The 20,569-nt window shown below is 51.1% G+C and overlaps 1 non-coding gene across 1 annotated transcript; it reads right to left on the bottom strand.

Moving 5' to 3' along the window:
* Positions 1-5,252: 5,252 nt before the first annotated feature.
* Positions 5,253-5,406, bottom strand: LOC138468698 (5.8S ribosomal RNA). The gene has a single exon (XR_011268432.1). It is a non-coding gene; the product is annotated as a 5.8S ribosomal RNA (ribosomal RNA).
* Positions 5,407-20,569: the final 15,163 nt, after the last annotated feature.

Raw genomic sequence — 20,569 nt, 5'->3', positions numbered from 1 at the left:
AAGCCAGGTGCGGAACCTTGACTCATGCTGATAAGCAACCGGAGGCCGACACATGAAATGGTCTTTGGCAGCATCTTCCATTGAGATCATTGAGTCTGGGAGGTTAAATTTGGAACTTGGCAGGAAAAGCAGACAAGATTGATGACAAAGTTAGACAAGGCAAGGGAAACTACCAATTTGAACAGACCAGCTGCATTACTTGGCATCATATAATTGAGCAAATTTATTTCTCCACAGTATAAGGGCTAACTAAACTTGGCAGGACCTCCAGAAGCAGATAAGGGATTGACAGTGATGTGATAAAATTGTTTTTGGCAGGAGTTGAGAAATGTTATAAATGTGTCTAGCTGGGTCTAAAATAAGGTGATCAGTTTCATGTGTCAGAGGAAAAACAGTGGATGCCAATTATGCTAATGTGGCTTAGTGTGCATCAGATAAATCATCCAATCGTAGGAAAGGGAGAGTTTTTACTCCAGCGCCATCCATTTTCAGGGCTAGTTGATTTAGCAGGTGAGTTGTTACACACTCCTTAGCAGATTCCGACTTCCTAATAAAAGTGGATGTAAATCTGGAAGTCGTTAATGCAATAAACGTGAATCCATGGATCCAATTCGTCAGAACATGAGAGCCGACCCCAGGAGAAAAAGATCCTGACAATTGTGAACTTGTATTAGAATCCACTATCAATAAACGACGAAACCTTCATCGATGCTGAATTCTCAGAAATTGATAATGCTATAGGACGATTCCATCAAACAGACTTCATTATTTGTGGTGACTTGAACCTACCTCTCTATGACCAAGTTTGGCAAGAGACAGGAGGATGTACATCTTCCCCCCAGGGCGAGACGCTGGAATAGAGAAATAGACGATCGCAATTTGCTAATCACTCACAAACACTTAAAGAATAAAGATGAGATTCAACCAACCGGGTCAAGAGATACCTCCATGGCTATCATTGACTACATTTACACATCTGCAGGGATTTTCGACAAAATTATTAAAACCGAAACAACTTATTCAAATATGAGGTACCACTGGATGTTACAAATGTTCTGGCTCATAACTAACCAAAAAAAAAGAAAATATGTCTTCCTGTCACGACTCGCTCCCTTCGCTCCCGTTCCCACCATTTGGGGGCATGATTTGGGGTTTATTCCCTACTGGACTTTTCCTCCGAACTTTATGCTACAGTGCTGTGATGATTTGGGAGCGCTAAATCCCTATTTTCCCAGCTACTTCCCTTCCGGATCCATTCCAGGTTTTTGGCAGCCAGCATGCTTCTTTAACCAAATGACTATGCTTCCCAGAATGCCTGGCCCACTGCTCCACCTCCACCCTTGCAACACAAGGTTGGGTGGAGGATAGGTAACAGCTGTGGCGGCAGGTGCAGCAATCAGCACACCCGAGGCGTGTGCTCGTTAAGCAGCTTTAAAAGCCTCAGTCTTACTTCAGTCCAGCGCTGGTCATCGATCGCAGTGTTCCTGTTTTTGACTAGTCCCTGGTTCCTGGTTCCTTGCCTTTGTACCTACTTCCTTGTTCCTGTTTTCTTGTTTCCTCCGCCCTGAATTTCGGATTCATGCGCTAATTGATTTCTGCTCCCTTGATTTCCCTTTTTGTCTTCCTCTGTTTGCAGGCAGCAATTCTCAGTGCTTTCCCCTTTTAGATGCAGCCCAGTTTGTCTGTGTTCTATATTTCTTTGACTCTGTCCTTTGCTGCTGTTACCCATTTGCCTTAGCCTTCCTCTTAGTTTAGTTTCCTGTCTTTTCCATGGAGGGGTAGGGAGAAGTTTGCATAGGTTATTTCGTTTTTTCCCTGCTCCTGATCCTTACTTTCTAGAGGATCCATTCCATGTTTTCCACTGCACTTCTACATTTATTTTCCCTTTGATTATTAGGTGTGGTGTGCGGTAGTAGCTAGCTCCTGTGTGAATGCTTATGTTTTCCTCACTATTTTGTAAACACTATTCCCACTTAGGTATTTAGTTTTCCTTCCATTGCTGTTCTAGCCTTTCGGGGTCCCAGTTTCTTCAACAGGATTCGTGGGCTAGCTGACATTCAAGAGGTTTATCTCGTCCTCGTGAGTACAGTTCTTAAGTTCCCTTATGTAATACCATCAAGAGTGTTAGTACACAGATCCTGTCATTGCTTGCCCTCCACGTGGGTTTAGCGCTGTCAGTACCTGTAACAGCAATTGGGGGTAAGGCGCTTGCCGACTTTCCTCGCGGTCAGGTGCTTACCCCACATCCCTTTTAATATATTGGTTTTGATGTCACACTCTATTTGCACTCCTGGGTTCTAGCATACCTGAGTCATAGTTCCTGGGTGCACATTTCCCTTGCCATATTCGCTGCCTTTGTACTCGCCTGACTAATCCTGACACTTCCACAGCTCGAACTTGATGGAAGTCATATGAGACTATGGATTCAAAAGAGCCAAATAGATGGATTGTCAGAAACTTTCTTGTCGGCCCTGCGAACAGGAACAGAGAAACTAAATTACGAGTGGCTTCTGAGACCTTATCAACAAAAACTGATGCTCAAAAACAAAACTAGACCACAACATACACACTGCTCTAACATTGAAAGAAAGCAGAAGAAAGCAGAATTGCGCAGGAATATCAAAAATCTTATGAAAAGCCAAGATGAAAATAAACTAGTGCTGATAAGGAAAGAAAAACAGAGATACACCAACTGGAGCGAGAATAGAAAAGCGCAGCCACTACAACAGGATGCCGAAAAGATGCTCGAAGCAGTAACAACTAGAAATACCAGACATCTCTGGAACATCCTAAATCAAGGTGAAAATTTGAGTAACAGACTGATCTTGACGTCCCAGAAGCCGCCTGGATTGCACATTTCACTGACTTACATAAAGCATGAGACTCGACCCAGAATATGATGTCTGACAAATTACTGTCAAGATGGGTACTGAAATATAAGATCTCACATATACAGGAAGCCATTGCTAGACTGAACATCTCTCGTGTGCCAGGACCAGATGGGCTGTCCAATTCAGGTATCAAGCAGAATCCAAACCATTGGATGAAACTTTGTCTCCAGCTTTTTTGAAATGATCGGAGAACTCAACACAATCCCACAAACCTGGCAATCTGCCATACTTGTTCCGATCTTCAAGCAGGGCGACAGAAAGCAGCCAAACAACTATCATTCTATTGCTCTGCTTGACCCACTGGGGAAAATGTTCACCTCCTATTTCCAACAATTGGAGAGCTGGGTGGCAGCAAATGAACGGCAAACGAAAAGACAAACTGGCTTTGTCAAAAAGGCTGCCACTAACATCAATTTGATGTTATTGAATGTGGTAAAACAAGAGGCCATAAGAGACAAAATCCAGGTATTTGCAGGATTTATTGACTTAAAACTTGCATTCGACATGATAAACAGAAAAGCACTTTGGAAAAAATTAGAACTTTGGAGGTGCCCCGTGGAAATTCTGGAGCCCATCAAATTATTGTACAGCAACACCACAATACGAATTCGGATGACACCTGATGGCATAGTATCGGCGCCAATCTGCACCTATAATGGATTGAAACAGGGCTGCCCATTGGCAGCAACACTTTTCAAACTTTTCACCTCAGATTTTGATGAGCATATGAATATTCCATCACGCAATCTGCCTAAAGTTAATGCGACTCCCCTACCACAGATGATGTATGCTGATGATATTGTGATGTTTGATAAAACACAGCGAGACTTACAAATATGTCTGGATCGAATGGAAAGCTACATGACATTGAACTAATTAAAAATGAACACAAAGAAAACCCAAATTATGCCATTAACGAAGAAACAGAGGAACTCGTAATTTACCTGGTTCTTACAGAACAATAAATTAACTCAGGTCAACACAGTCAAATACCTAGGTGTCGGGGTTAATCAATCTAAAGTTGACACTGAATGGAGTATCCACCTTAAATCCAAAGCCCATGCGCTAGCCAGACAAGGAGCCTTTATACATAGAAAATATGGGAAATTTTCATTGCCACCAGCTATAACCTTTTTTCATCAAAAGGTCGTAGCAATCCTAGCTTATCGTGCTGAAACGATGCTAAACCAAAACACAGAGATATGGCAACAGCTAAAAGCCATGGCTAGGATCCAATATGAAATTGCAACACAATCACTGCAATCCATTGTGTTGTGGAAAAAGCTTGACCTGTTCCGGAAAATCATACACGACGAATATATCCTAGCTATTGAGATGCTGCGTACTAATCCTGCAACAGTTAACAAACAAACATTGAACAACTGGGAAAACAAAATTGAAGAACACCTTGAGAAGGCAGACATTTAAACAGAAGTGCTGCTCCAGCGTCCACAGCACGCGAAGAAAAGAATAATGCAAAATGACTGGATCCTCACAATCCAATTAAAGATGCAATATCACATGAATCTCAACTGTGATATGGAGATAAGGCATGTCAATCATTTGCCGAATTATCTGAAACTCTTTCCTGACAAGCATATCAGAGACTTGTTTCTGCGACTACGCCTCAACTTGCTTCCTACACGTGAACGCTTGCTAAAAATCAAGCAAATCTCTAGCGCACAATCTTTCTGTAGATTCTGCAAGAAACAAACACAAATTCAAACATTTTTCCATGTCCTAATGGAATATGAAGAACTGATGGAAAAAAGAAAACTCTACAGTGGAATGTTTTTGCGGTCCACATTACAGCAGAAGTAAATTAAAAAAAGATTCCGACTTCCATGGCCACCGTCCTGCTGTCTATATCAACCAACATCTTTTCTGGGGTCCGATCAGAGTCGGTATTGGTGCCTAAACCCGGAGTTCAGTTCATCCTGCAGCATCAGTTCTGCTTATCAAAAGTCGCCCACTGGGCACAGCGCGGCCGAGAGCGTGCTGTCCCGATCTGTGGCCGAAGCCCACATGGTTGCGAGGACCACGCTCTAGGTTCATTCCGCACTGGCAGCCGTGGGACAACACAGACAGCCACACGCAGCATGGTCAGGTCCCCCGGGGTAGGGTGAAGGTGCGCCAGGTTTTTGGAAGGCCTGCCACCACCAGGGCATGCCGGGCCCTCCTGAAACCCTCACAAGGTGAGGAAACTGGGAGGCCAGGACGCAGTGCCAATAATCCTGCATGCCAGGTCCAGGAATCCTGCGACAGTGCTGATCGGGGTCTGACCTTAGGGGAACGAAGGGAACGGGGCCCCTGGGACAGCCGCACTCCGGGGATGGAACCTTGGGGTGATTGACGTTCAAGCAACACTCAGACAGGCGTAGCCCTGGGAGGAACCCGGGGCCGCAAGGTGCCTTCAATGTGTCGATGATCAATGTGTCCTGCAATTCACACTAATTCTCACAGCTAGCTGCGTTCTTCATCGATGCGCAAGCGTAGTGATCCACCGCCAAGAGTCACAGGCAACTTTTTGTTCCAGACGTCGGCCCGAACCTGATGGTGCGGGAGAAGCCAGTGGGAGACAGCCCAGCGCCCCGTCTATCTTCCCCACTTGGGAGTCGGCCAAGACCATCATGGTTTTAAAACAAACAAAAAATCCAGGTGCTCAGCCTGGGAAGCCTGCCTGCAACAGCACGGTGCTTCCCGCAGTGACAGAGGCAGGCCGCTATGCCGCCGGCCCACCCGGCCCGATTCACTCATCCTTCATGGACCCCCTATGCTCTCTTTTCGGGGGGCCTGGAGAGGTAAGAAGTGAGAGGCGGGCCAGAGACAGCACGAGCAGGGGGTCAGGTTGGAACGCTAGAGTCTTCAAAACCCAGCCGCACAGGGCCGAGCTCCAGGTACCTGGGCAAGAGGGATGGTCACCCGTAGCACCGGCGGGCCTGGCTATCGCTCGCCTACGGATATGGGTGGCTGCAACCTCAATGCCTGCCCGTCGAGTAAGCCTGCTGCAGCTTGGCTCAGTGCTCGCCTGGCATGCCAGGACTCAGTCCGCCTGGCGAGGCGTCCCTAGAGAACAGCCAGGTTTCCCTTGGCTCCCCCCACTCGAGGCTTCCCTGCTAACTGGGGTGTGCCCACCAACGCCCGCCCGCTGGTCAGAGAGAGGAAAGTGCCCCCAGCCGGTGCAGCGGCTCAGGGGCTGGCTCGGTGAGGAGAGGGGGGGCTGCTCAGGACTCCCTCTCTGGTGCGTGGTTGGGGACATCTCCAGCAGGTTAACCCAACCCTGCTGTGCATCCCCATCCATCTGCTGGGTCGCGGACCCACCTCCGGTGGAAGGTAATCCTGCACCCCGGCACCTGGTCCCCACACCCCTGGCCGCGGACCGTTCTGCTGAACAGACCATAGCGCTAGGGGTGCCTTGGGCTGTGGGTGTGCCTGACTGGGATGCAACCGAGGTCGGACCTGCAGCTCTCCTTCCGGCTGCTCCGCTGTTAAAGATTCTTCATGCCCCCCCCACTCACAAGCAGATACCCCAGCCCTACATGTCCCCATTCGCACTCAAATTGCCCATTTCTCCTTCCAAGCACGCGTTCTACATTCAAATGCCACCTCTCTCCGGACCCACATGCCACCATTCCTCCCTGAACGCACACAGAGACACTAACATACGTGCCCCAATAACTACACCTAGATGCTCCACCCCTCTCTCCAGAGCCACACCCATATGCTTCACCTGTACCTTCAGACTCACTCAGATGGCGCCATCCGCCCTCTCTCTAGACCCATACCCGCATTACCCCATCCCTTCGACACCCACATGCTCTCACCCCTCCCATAGACCAACATCCTTCTCTCCAGACATTAATTCCCCATCCCTCCATTCACACCCAGATGCCCCCTTCCTTCCCACCAGAGTTCTCCAGCCCTCACTCAGACCCACATGCTCCATAGTTCCCTGACATGCCCCCATTATATGCCGTGTCCCTCCATTCCAGATCCACCATGCCCCCCTCCGATCCAGACTCCAAGATACCCCATCCCTTCCTCCAGATCCATACCATGATGCCCCATCCTCCCTCCACACAGCAAGATGCCCCCAACCCTCCCCTGACCAATGTGCCCCGATCCCCCTCTCAGACCCACACCAATATGCCCCATCTCTCCCTCTCAGACCCACACCAAGATGTCCCATACCTTCCTCTCAGACCCACAACAAGATGCGACCATGCCTCTAGACCCACACCAAGATGGCCCATCCCTCCATTACAGAGCCCACCAAGATGCCACCAAGCCTCCATGCCAGACCCCACCAAGATGCCACCAAACCGCCCTCGAGACCCATACCATGATGCCCCATCCTCCCTCCACACAGGAAGATGCCCCCATCCTGCCCTGCAGACTCAAACCAAGATATCCATCCCCACAAACCAAGATGCCCTATCCCACCCTTAAGCCCCAAACACATTTGCCCCATCCCATGCAGACACACACCAAGATGCCCCATCCCTCCCTCCAGACCCACACAAAGATGCCCCATCCCAATCTACAGATGCATAAAGATGTCCCCATCAAACCCACACCAAGATGCCCCATCCCACCCTCCCAACCAACACCTAGAGGACCCATGCCACCCTCCAGAACAACAGATGCCCCATACCTGTTCTAGACTGACATAAATGTGCCCTCATCCATTGTAGACCGCCACCTTTAAAGTTTCCACGATCAGTCCCTCCACACAGCAAGATGCCCCCAGCCTGCACTACAGACCCACACCTAGATGATCCATCGGTCCCTCCAGACCCACACTGTGCCCCCATACCTCCCTCCAGACCCACACCATGCTCCCATACCTCTCCCCCAGACCCACACCAAGGTGCCCCCATGCCTACCCCTAGACTCACACCAATATGCCTCATCCCTCCCATCAAACCCACATTAAACCCACTCCAATGTGCCCCCATCCCCTCTCCAGACCCACACCAAAATACCCCCATTCCCACCCTCCAGATGTACACAGATGTCCCCATCCCACCCACACCAGGATTCCCCATCCCACCCTATAGACCAACAGATGCCCAAAACCTATTCCAGACTGACACCAATGTGCTCCCATCCTTTGTAGACCCCAAGAGGCCACCATCCCTCATCCACACAGCAACATGCCCCTATCCTGCCATCCAGACCCACACCCAGATGACCCATCCCTCTCCCCAGACCAATGTGCCCCCATTCCTCCCTCCAGACACACACTGTGCCCCATATCTCCCTCCAGACCCACATCAATGTTGTGCACCCATACCTCCCCCAGACACACTCCAATGTGCCCCCATCCCTCCCCTCAGATCAATGTGCCCGTCCCTCCCATCATACCCATACCAATGTGCCCTCATCCCTCCCTCCAGCCCCACACCGATGCCCCCATCCCACCCAAACCAGGATGCCCCATGCCTCCCCCCAGACCCACACCAATGTGCCCCGTCCCTCCCATCAAACCCACACCAATGTGCCCTGTCCCTCCCATCAAACCAACACCAATGTGCCTCCATTCGCCGCTCCAGAGCCACACCAAGATGCCCCCATCCCACCCTTCAGATGCACACTGATGTCCCCACCCCACCCATACCAGGATGCCCTTTCCCACCCTCCAGACCAACAGATGCCACATGCCTGTTCAGACTGACACCAATGTGTCCCCATCCATTGCCGACCACACCAAGAGGCCACCACCCCTCCATCCACACAGCAAGATGCCCCCATCCTGCCCTCCAGGTCCACACCTAGAGGAACCATTCCTCCCCCCAGACCCACAATGTGCCCCATCCCTCCCCCAGACACAGACTAATATCCATTGCATCAACCCCACAACAATTTGCCCCATCCCCTCCATCCAGACCCACACCAAGATGCCCGATCCGACCCTCCCAGCACCACCTAGATGACCCATGCCACCCTCCAGACCAACACCAATGTGCCCCAATCCCCTCCCTCCAGACCAACACCAAGATGCCCTCATCCTGCCCTCCAGACCCACACCAAGTTGCCCCCATCCTGCCCTCCAGATCCACACTGTGTCCCTCATACCTACCTCCAGACCCACACCATGCCCCATACCTCCCTTCAGACCCACACCAATATGCCCCTATCCCTCTCCCAGACCAATGTGCCCCATCCCTCCCCCAGACCCACACCAAGATGCCCCATCCTGCCCTCCAGACCCACACCTAGATGACCCATCCCTCCCTCCAGACCCACATCGTGCCCCCATACCTCACTCCAGACATACACCAATATGCCCCATCCCTCCCCAGAACCAAACCAATGTGCCCCCATCCCTCCCCTAGACCCACAATGTCCCCCATCCCTCCCCTCAGACCCACACCAATGTGTCCTGTCCCTTCCATCAATCCCACACCACACAATCCACTCCCCCCAGAGCCACACCAAGATGCCCCCATCCCACCCTCTAGATGCACACAGATGTCCCCACCCCACCCACACCAGGATGCCCCATCCCACCCTCCAGACCAACAGATGCTGCATGCTTGTTCCAGACTGACACCAATGTGCCCCATCCATTGCAGACCCCACCAGGATGCCACCATCCCTCCATCCACACAGCAATATGCCCCCATCTCACCCTCCAGACCCACACCTAGATGAACCATCCCTCTCCTCAGACCAATGTGCCCCCATCCCTCCCCAGATCCTCCCATAGACCCGCACCAATGTGCCCCATTCTCTCCCTCCAGACCCATACTGATGTCCCCATCCCACCCAAACCAGGATGCCGCATCTCTCCCCCCAGACCCACACTAATGTGCCCCGTCCCTCCCATCAAACCCACACCAATGTGTTGCACCCCTCCCAACAAATCAACAGCAATGTGCCTCCATCCACTCCCTCCAGAGCCACACAAAGATGCCCCCATCCTCCAAATGCACAGATGCCCCCATCCCACCCTCACCAGTGTATCAGGGTGCTGAGCGCCACCCCCAACTGAGTATCAATAACATGATAGGCAGATCAATGGTTCCATTGTTACAGAAATCAGGATTATAGTGCCTTTATTTTAAGGTAAAAAGTGCACATGGCGCAGCGCATATTTGGGTTAAAAGGACCCAGGAAGTGAAAGAAGTGAAGGGTGCTTTAAATATCACACACACATCATGAGTATATAGAAATATTTTAAGAATAAGAGATACAAAGTGAGAAATGCTTAAATAAATAATGAATGGCTCCCTGGAGGATTAAATACAGTAGGCAGACTGAGAGATATTTCAAAATGGATACCTCGAGGACAAAATGGTGTCCACTTCTAAAGCCAGGTGCGGAACCTTGACTCATGCTGATAAGCAACCGGAGGCCGACACATGAAATGGTCTTTGGCAGTATCTTCCATTGCGATCATTGAGTCTGGGAGGTTACATTTGGAACTTCGCAGGAAAAGCAGACTAGATTGATGACGAAGTTAGACAAGGCAAGGGAAACTACCAATTTGAACAGACCAGCTGCATTACTTGACATCATATAATTGATCTTATTTATTTCTCCACGATATATGGGCTAACTAAACTTGGCAGGACCTCCAGGAGCAGATAAGGGATTGACAGTGATGTGATAAAATTGTTTTTGGCAGGAGTTGAGAAATTTTATAAATGTGTCTAGCTGGGTCTAAAATAAGGTGATCAGTTTCACGTGTCAGAGGAAAAACAGTGGATGCCAACTATGCTAATGTGGCTTGGTGTGCATCAGATAAATCATCTAATCGTAGGGAAGGGAGGGTTTTCTCTGGCTAACAGGACCTATTAGATACATACTCAAACAAAGTAGTCATTTGCATGAGGATGTTTCATCATACAAATAAGCCTGTATAAGCAGGTTGAAGAACATGTGCTGTGTGCTTTTCCAAAAGTGTCTTGTAACCTCATCTAAAAAAGACTGCTGTGAAAACCACTGGGGGGCCTGTTCTTTTGCTTCTGTCTTTGCCTCAGGATGTATTCACAGATGCCAGAAAGAGAAAGCTTGATGAGAAGAAGACCCAGTGTTTACTAGGATGCCCCATCCCACCCTCCAGACCAACAGATGCCCTATACCTGTTCCAGACCAATAGTGCCCCCATCCATTGCACACCCAACCAAGATGCCCCCATCCCTCCATCCACACAGCAAGATGCTGCATACATCTCTCCAGACCCAGACCAATATGCCCCATCCCCAGACCAATGTGCCCCATCCCTCTCCCAGATCAATGTGCTCGTCCCTCCCATCAAACCCACACCAATGTGCCCCCATCCCCTCCCCCCAGACCCATCCCAAGATGCCCCCATCCTGCTCTCCAGACCCACACCTAGATGACCCATCCCTCCCTCAAGACCCATGCCGTGCCCCCATACCCATACCAATATGCCCCCATCCCTCCCCAGACCAATATGACTCTCCCTCCCACGTAACCCACACCAATCTACCCCTATCCCCTCCCTCCACACCCACACTGATGTTCCATCCCACCCAAACCAGGATGCCCTATCCCTCCCAGCAGACCCACCCCAATGTGCCCCATCCCTCCCATCAAACCAACACCAATGTGCTTCCATCCACTCCCTCCAGAGCCACACCAAGATGCCCCCATCTCACCCTCCAGATACACACAGAAGTCCTCATCCCACCCACACCAGGATGCTCCATCCCACCCTCCAGACCAACAGATGCCTCATACCTGTTCCAGACCAACACCAATCTGCCCCCATCCATTGCAGACCCCACCAAGATGCCACCATTCCTCCATCCAAACAGCAAGATGCCCCAATCCCGCCCTGCAGACCTACACCTAGTTGAACAATCCCTCCCCAGACCCACAATGTGCCCCCATCCCTTCCCAAACTCAGACCAATGTCATCATCCCTCCCATCAAACCTACACCAATGTGCCCCATCCCCTCCACACCCACACCAAGATTCCCCATCCCAACCTCCCAGCCCGTATCTAGATGACCCATGCAACCCTGCAGACCAACAGACGCCCCATACCTGTTTAAGACCAACACCAACATGCCCCCATCCATTGTAATCCCCACCAAGAGGCCCCCATCCTGCCCTCCAGACCCACACCAATGTGCCCCATTCCTCCCGCAGACCCACACCAATGTGCCCTATCCCTCCATCCAGACCCACATCAATGTGCTCCCACCCCTGCCCCCAAACACACACCAATGTGCCCCATGTCTCCCGCCAGACTCAACTCAATGTGCCCCCATCCCTCCCCCTAGACACACACCCATGTGCCCCATCCTTCCCTCCAGAGCCACACCAAGATGCCCCTATCCCACCCTCCAGATGCACACAGATGTCCCCATCCCACCCACACCAGGATGCCAATCCCACCCTCCAGACCAACAGATGCCCCATACCTGTTCCAGACCAACACCAATGTGCCCCCATCTATTGCAGACCCCTCCAAGAGACCACTATCCCTCCATCCATACAGCAAGATGCCCCCATCCCACCCTTCAGACCCACATTTATATGAACCATCCCGCTCCCAAGACCCACAATGTTCCCATCCCTCCCCCAGACACAGACCAATACCCCATCCGTCCCTCCAGACCCGCGCCAATGTGCCCCATACTCTCCCTCCAGACCCACACTGATGTCCCCATCCCACCCAAACCAGGAGGCCCATCCCTCCTCCCAGACCCACACTAATGTGCCCCGTCCCTCCCATCAAACCAACACCAATGTTGTGAGGAAAAAGGGGCTGTGTAGTGTGTGGGAGTGAGGGGCCAATGGGCCCCTCTCTACCACCACTTCTCAGTACAAAACTTGGACCAAGTGCCTCCAGTGGTGGGTACGGCCCTCACACTTATGCAATACTAACTTTTGGTTATATTCGCGTAGATGGGACCACCGAGCAGGACACAGGGCATCCATTTTCTGTACCCCCTTCCGACTCCATCTTGGTAACTAGGCCCCTCACTGCGATAGTACAAAATGCATCTCTCCCTTTTGCCCGCCTCCGTAGCTCGGAGCACATGGCCCCCACCCTCGTCCCCACACCAACTGGAAAACTCTGTGGCTCCATTCTCACGCTGAGGCCGGAGCTGCTTGCAACAAATAATGAATGTAACACATCCCTTTTCCTGTGAGATCACTGTCCTGCATGTGAACCGACATGAGCCAAGCACAGAGCTCGTCCATCCCCACAAAAGTGTTCTTGCCCTCCTACCCTCACCAGTCGAAACTTATTGCCATTTTAACCCTATGTCCTTGCAAGGCATCCCTTTCATGTGCCAGACTGCCAACCTCGCTATGAAGCCCACCCAACAGACCCCCCAGCTAACATTAGACCCCTGTGCAGTATATCGTGCCCAATACTAACAAGTGCCACATGCCTGAGATTCTTGTGAGACTAACCCTATAGTTCAATGAGAGTATTATAGTGGTCAAGGCCCCTAAACCTGTGACCTGTGTAACCCAAATGTGTAGATGGTGTAAACCCTTGAGTGATTTGTATAATGACATGATACACTACTGAGAGTCTTTTGATCAACTGTTATTTAGTGCATGCATTATTCAGAATGTATTTTCTTAGCTTAGATAGTGACCACCGTGTTTCACAGCGACCTGACCTTCACCTATCCGGAGCACAAATGTTTGACGTCAATCCTCCCGCCAACCAAGCAACCAACCCGGAGGAAGAGATGATGCCCACACCTAAGTCACCACCACGGCTGACCAATCCTGGTCCAACGTAGCATCATATGTTAAAAATGTAGATGTACTATATAAATGTGTTGTAACTTTGATGTGGTCAGAGCGCTCTCAGAGAATTAGATAAAGCTTCCTTGAAACTTTCGCAGCCTGCGCTTTTGTGCCTTATTCCCTGCCCAGGGAGTGTCTGTTTTATTAATTTTTACATGTGTTAGTCAGGGTGGGCATAAACATTTGGTGACCCCCTGCAACGTGATCGGAGAGGTGCCTCAAGGCTGGCGCCGAGCGGCGAGATCCGGGACGCCCCCAGCGAAACCATCGCCTCCGCGGCCGACCAGCCTGTGCGCACTACGAAGAAGGGTCAAGGGTTCCCAGTTGACAAATACCCGACTGAAAAGCTGCTCGCCAAGGCGGGCCACGGCTTGGTTGGGGTACGAGCCTGACTGGGGTCGGACTGCGAGCGGCGACCGTCGGGTCACCTGACTGAACATGTGAGTGCCGGTTGCGAAGGTTACGAAGGAAAGATAAGGGGGAAATAGGGGGGACAGGTGGTAACGGGTAGTAGGGAAGAGTAGGGCCTGTGTGAGTGATGATGAGGCTTTTCTGATCTATCCTTTATATGGCCATTAGGTTTTGGTAAGAAGTGAAGAGAAAAAGAGAAGTGGTATCCTAGCCCAAACGGGGTAGAAGGCGGCGCCGCGTAGCATTGTCTCGTCCAGTGCAGAATAAATAAGTGAAGTTACAGAGAAAATAGTAGGAGTCTCGTGTATTGAGAAAGAAAAGGATTCTTGGAAAAGAGTAAGAGGGTGTAAGAGGTGGGGAGTGAATGAGAAGAGTAGGCGAAACGGGAAAGGGAGTGGCGAAAAAGAGCAACGGGGAAGAAAAACGCGCGCATGTAGTGCATGTGCATGATAAGTGTTATATGTGCTTTTTGTTCTGTCTATTTTTTGTCAAGGATATCCAAGTATGTGATTAATTTGTGGTTAAAGTGGCAAAATATGCAACAATGAACTGTTGAATTTGAACACGCAATAACTAAAAGGTTAACGTTGAAAAGGGGGTTGATATATATATATATTGATACATATATGTGCATACAAATTACAAGTAATTGACAAAGACTCGTGGCACATTATCCAACGGGTGGAGAAGTGATTAAAGGGAAATGGAGGTCAAAAGGTAAGTACAGACAGAGGGAGGGAAGGAAATACATCGTTATGGGAGGAATAACACCACTAGCACATATTTGTCAGCACCTTCCGTTATACAGTGAGAAAATACAAAAATACCATGATCAATGTTTGACGGAGATAAAAGGGGACAGTGTGACACCAATTTGGCAAGAGGGTGGGTCATTCGACAAAAGAGTATTAGATCTAGTATCTACACACTTGTTGGCAAGGTACAAGGGGAAACAGTTGCAAAACAGTAGGGAAGTACTAGACCTGTGGCGAATGTTTGAAGAAGTTACGCCTGCAGCAGAGGTAAGTAAAAAGAAAGTGAATGAAACACAGAAAACACAGGAAGAGGTAAGTGGAACGCCAAAGGGCGAGTGCACAACCACTACAGCTGAAGGCGATACAACTAAAATATATCCTCTAATGTCCAGACCAGCAGTAGGATATAGTGAGCCCCTGTACGTACCAGCATGTCCAACTCCTACGCCTACAACAGGAGCAGTTGCCACAGCACCACCCCCCTATGATAAAGGAGGGTTGTATGGCCCAACAAGCGCACCCCCCGTGAATTTAGCACATATCACTGGAGAATTAGACCGCCAGCTAGCGCATGCACAGATGGAGATAACGCGGCTACGAGCATTGTGCGATAGGAGCCAGATGCTGCCAGGAGGAGGAGAGGTGCCACCATTATCCATAGCAGATCTAACACCAACATTGAGCACAGAAGGGGAAGTGGCGCAAGCAATCTCAGAGCCAGCACGGTCAGTATCATCACAAGGAACATGCATACCACAAGGGCAAGAGAAGGAGTGGCGGTCCGGGGAGTTCCTATTCCATCTAAATGACAAACCCGTGAGGATTATATGCCCACCTACCCCAGAAAGTGAGAGAGGAGAAGGATGTGAAGGGAACAATGAGCAAGAATCAGAAATAGAAGAAGTGTGGAGTGACTTAGACGAATATGAAGAGACAGCTGCCGAGACAGGGTCCCCACTGCCAAACCGCCGGTACCCAGACACACCATCGCCACCACTATGGTAGGGTAGGCTAAGACAGCGAGGGGGAAATATGATGGTAAGTAAGACAAAGAAAGGTGCGGTAAGTAAGATAGGGAAGAAACACAAGTTGCAAATGCCGTTGATACATAAAGGAGCAGGTAGGCCACATTACATTCTGTGGGCGCAAATGGACAAAAACAACTTGCTAAAGGTCCTCCCCCCACTGTCGGAAGGGGCTGGGAAATGGATACACGCCTTTGAGAAAAACACAGCAGGAGTGCCGCTAGCAATAGGGGATGTGAAGAGCTTATTAGTGTCAGCAATCGGTGACCAAGCAGACGCAGTGTGGGAAAGAGCCGGATTCCCTGGAGTAACGATGAGTTGTGACCGCCACGATGGATCAGCATTCAATAATGTTCGAGCACAGGTATGGGATGCATTGAGGCGCACGTTTCCGGATATTCCAGATTTGCACTTAGTGATGCAGTTCACAATGGAGGAGAACGAGGATCCTACGCAGTTCATACTACGGGTGCAGGATTTATGGAGAAGTGAAACTGGCACGGCGTGGAACCAGTCCACCGCCTTGTTTTATTTTATCATCAAGAAGGGGCTCCCGAAGGAGGTGCAGAAGGCCTTGGACAAAATAGCTGGGATAGAAGCCAAGGGCTGGCCTGAAATACAGAGTATAATTGTGCACCACTGCAGGAGGATCAAAGAGAGAGAAAAGGAGATAGCACAAAAAAAGCTGGCAGACGAGGCAAAGCTAGTACAGAACAAATGAGTGAAGGTCGCCACCGTCAATGCCAGCGCAACCACATACTGAGAAAATGAGGGTGACGAAGGAGCAGGAAACAGACCAGCAACAATAGCAGCACTGCGGGCCACAGGAGGACAAGGACAGTGGAACGGAGAAGAGCAATGCAGTGGTCATCAGTGGCAAGACAGGCCAGCAAGAGGAAGAGGTGGGTACCGTGGCCAGAGAGGGGGGTTTGGAGGTATGGGCAATAGGGTATTTGGCGGCCAAGGAATGAGAGGCGGACCACAAGGGTCATGCTGGAACTGTGGGGGATGGGGACACTACTCTAGAGATTGCAGAATGCAGCCTTCAGGATATTTCCAGGGGCAACAGCCCATGGAGAACGAACAAGGTTGGGGGGTGTCCGCACCCAGGTAACCACTACGGACTACCAATGGGAAGTGGGAGACAAGAAGACTACTGCTATAACGAACCTCAGGTACAGCAAGGACAGCAACCACCACCACAACCAATGGCAAGACAAAATGCAGTGGGAAGCACGACCAGTAATTGTTATGCAACATCTGCAAACGGTGCGCCCGCACCGTACCGTGGCGTGACCGTGATCGGAGATAATGTCTTCTCCGTGCCAGGGCAAGAAAGACATTCAGATTAGGACAGCCCACAGGGAACACTTGCGTGTCCAGTCCTATCCACCACCCTATGTGCAGAAGAGGAACCACTAGTGGGGGCAGAGATAGGAAATAAGCAGTTTATCTTCATGGTAGACTCTGGAGCAGAGAAATCATGTCTTATGGAAGGGCGGTTTCCGCTCTCAGGCAGGAATTTAGAGACACAGGGGTTCTCTGGGGCTATTTTAAAAGTTCCTTACACTAAAGATCTTGATATAACGGTGGGGGGAAAAACCGTGCGCGCACCCTTACTGTACCACGAAGACGCACCAATAAACCTGCTGGGTAGAGATTTGTTGAGCAAATTGAATATGACAATGGGCCTCATTACGAGTTGCCCGGAAAATCTGGCTCAATTACCGGCATGGCGGGAAGTGCGTGTCCGTGCACTGAAGAACCCGCTAACAGCGGCCGATCACGAGTGCGGGAGCACGCGCGTCCCCCCATGCCGGTAGTGGAAAAACCGCCATCCCGGTAACGGCCCACCAACCCCCTATACCGGCATTGTGGCTTGCGTCCACTCCGTAACCGCCTTCAATGAACCACTAAAAACTGGCACGGTAACTCCGGCACGGAATCACTGTGTTTGCAAAACCGGACCCGGATATTACGTCATCGCGCAGAAACGGGAAATGGGCTGGCGGCCATCTTTAAAAACACAATCCATTGCAATCCTCCACAACCACCACTCCTCCCGTGTCGTTGTGTGTCAGAATAGCATCATCATGTCCAAGGCCAGCAGGAAATCCACCCAGAGGAAGAGGAAGCAGCGTTTCTCGGACGCTGAGCTCACCATGCTCGCCAACACCCTGGAAGAGCATGCTGACATAATCCGCAGCACAGACCTAAAGCATGCAGCCCAAACCCGCAAAAAAGAGGTCTGGCTTGAGGTCGCTCAGAGGGTGTCAGCAGTGGGGACCGCCCCAACGAGTGTGCGTGACTGCCGGAAGCGCTGGGACGACCTCCGCCTCCGTGTCCGGAGGATCCTGTCGGAGAACCGGAATGCCGCAATGGCGACAGGCGGTGGCCCACACTCCCCAGTCAAATTGATGCCATGAGAGGAGACGGCAAGTGGTTTCATCGACCCTGAATCCATTGAGGTGATCGGAGATCAGGAGGCCGGCGCAGCAATCACCACAGAGGAAGGTGAGTGTACCATCACAACCATGTATTACGACACATGATGTGGCCCAACTGATGGGGAAGTTAGAGTGGGCAAGGTGACGCATCAACATATCCATAGAATAATCATTGTCACTCCCTGCACCACATGGACGCTGAGTGACGACCCCAATCCCAACAGAAGTGCCACATGACCCAACCATGCCCATGCACCCACCACACAGAGACCAAACTAAAGCTACCCCACCTGCCATGTATTGATTCCCCACATACCCCCTCAGTACACCTAAAGCAACAACCCAGAAATGAAATGATGGCTGAATGCATGAACATATCCCACCGCAATTCATCATAGCTGCCATTTGACAACATCACTGATGACCTGCATCTCTTCTATCCCCCAGGCACCGATGATGAAGGTGGACCACTGGACAGGGGTGCAAGCACGTCCAGTGCACGACGGGGACCAGGCCCACCGCAACCCACCAGGCCAAGGAAATTATATCTGCCAAAGCCAGTGTGCCACGCAAGGCACCAACACTGCAGGGGACACCTGCACCCACTGTACAACAACAGAGAACCACAACAGTGGGAGCCGTGCCGCCAGCCACCAGGGACGTTGTGTCCACAGAGGTGGAAGATGATGCAGATTTGATGTCTGGCACACCCACCACAAGCCACATTGCCAGTCCCCAACCTCTTGCGGAGTCTGAGTGCCTCAATGATCCCTGTCTACATGACTCCGACCTCGGGGAATCAGACTATGCGCTGTTTGAGGTCAGTGCCCCAGACGAGGGCATCTGCGCAGGCGCCTTCCACCACCCTGCCAGCCACCACCCTGCCAGGCACCACCTTGCCAGCCACCACCTTGCCAGCCACCACTCTGCCTTCCTCCACCCGGCCAGCCACCACCCTGCCAGCCACCACCCTGCCAGCCACCACCTTGCCAGCCACCACCTTGCCAGCCACCACTCTGCAAGCCACCACTCTGCATTCCTCCACCCGGCCAGCAACCAGCACACCTGCGGACGACATCTCGTTGGAGTCCCTCCTGACAAGGGTAGAGGCCCGGCAGGAGTCCATGCTCCAAATCATGCACCAGCAGGTAGAAGCAGGGAAAGAGGCCATGAGTGCCATTGTAACAGCTATTGCAGCCAATACTGCTGCAGTGGAGGCACATACGCGTGCCTTCAGGGAGTGCATGGGGTCACTGACAGAGGCCCTCCTTGCAGGTAACGCTCAGATGCAGCGGCCACACCTTGCCACAGACAGTGGATTGACAATAGATACCTCTGCAACAACTACCCCTACCACCTCGTCGCAATCCAGTCCAGTGCGTCTGATGAGGAGGAGCGCACGACGGTCGGCCATGGCACCCCCCGAACCAAAACTTCCAAAGAAGTGAATGCACAGACAATGGCCCTCATTACGACCCTGGCGGAAATCAAAAAACGATGGCGGAAATGCAATACCGCCATCGAATAGCGCTCGGTGCGATTATGACCCGTCACCGTAAAGTACGATGCCATTAGCGACACCGTAGTGAACGCCAACGCTAACTGCACCAAGTACGCGCATGCGCGCCATGCCAAACCGTAATTACCACCATGGCGCAACGGTACGCGAATTCTGACCCTAGCGGACATATACCTAACGCCATCAAGCATGGCGGAAAGTACCATTCCGCCATGGTGAGAAGTACGGCATCGCGAACCAACCGTAAAAGGCCCTACTGAGTGCCTGTACACCACTCCCTGGCCACATTGCACAACTCCTCGTAGGTGCAATGAAGTCACAATGCAACCAGTGAAATGTACAAGTCACCCATGCATGCCAACGAACAAATGAATCTAGGGGCTCCAAGTGCCTTGTGAGTGGCCATCCATATTTGCCATGGCACCATTGCCGTACTGATGCAGCACAGGCATGTGAAGGTTCAAGTCCAGCAACATGAACTGAAATATGAGACAAACAAAAACAGGCCCCCCATCGCTTGACACCAGTGTAAGGCAACATTCAAAGCAGTATCCTGAGGGAGACTGCACCAGCCCAGTACTCCTGCCAGTAAACAAACCAACCATCAGCATAAGCATGTACCACACAAGTTGGCAGAGTGACTGAGCAGCCAGGCTCATCTCAAGAGGGGCCAATGGGAGCTGCAGGGCACAGATGGCACGAATACAGAAGCCATTCCAATGGACATGACCTCAGTCTCCCTCCAAGAAACGCACGCAAACACAGGCA

Source organism: Ambystoma mexicanum, chromosome 4q, assembly GCF_040938575.1.
Source record: "Ambystoma mexicanum isolate Mex_15411 chromosome 4q, UKY_AmexF1_1, whole genome shotgun sequence".
Taxonomy (NCBI): domain Eukaryota; kingdom Metazoa; phylum Chordata; class Amphibia; order Caudata; family Ambystomatidae; genus Ambystoma; species Ambystoma mexicanum.
The sequence above is the reverse complement of the archived record's forward strand: the minus strand, read 5'-3'. Positions and strand labels throughout refer to the sequence as shown.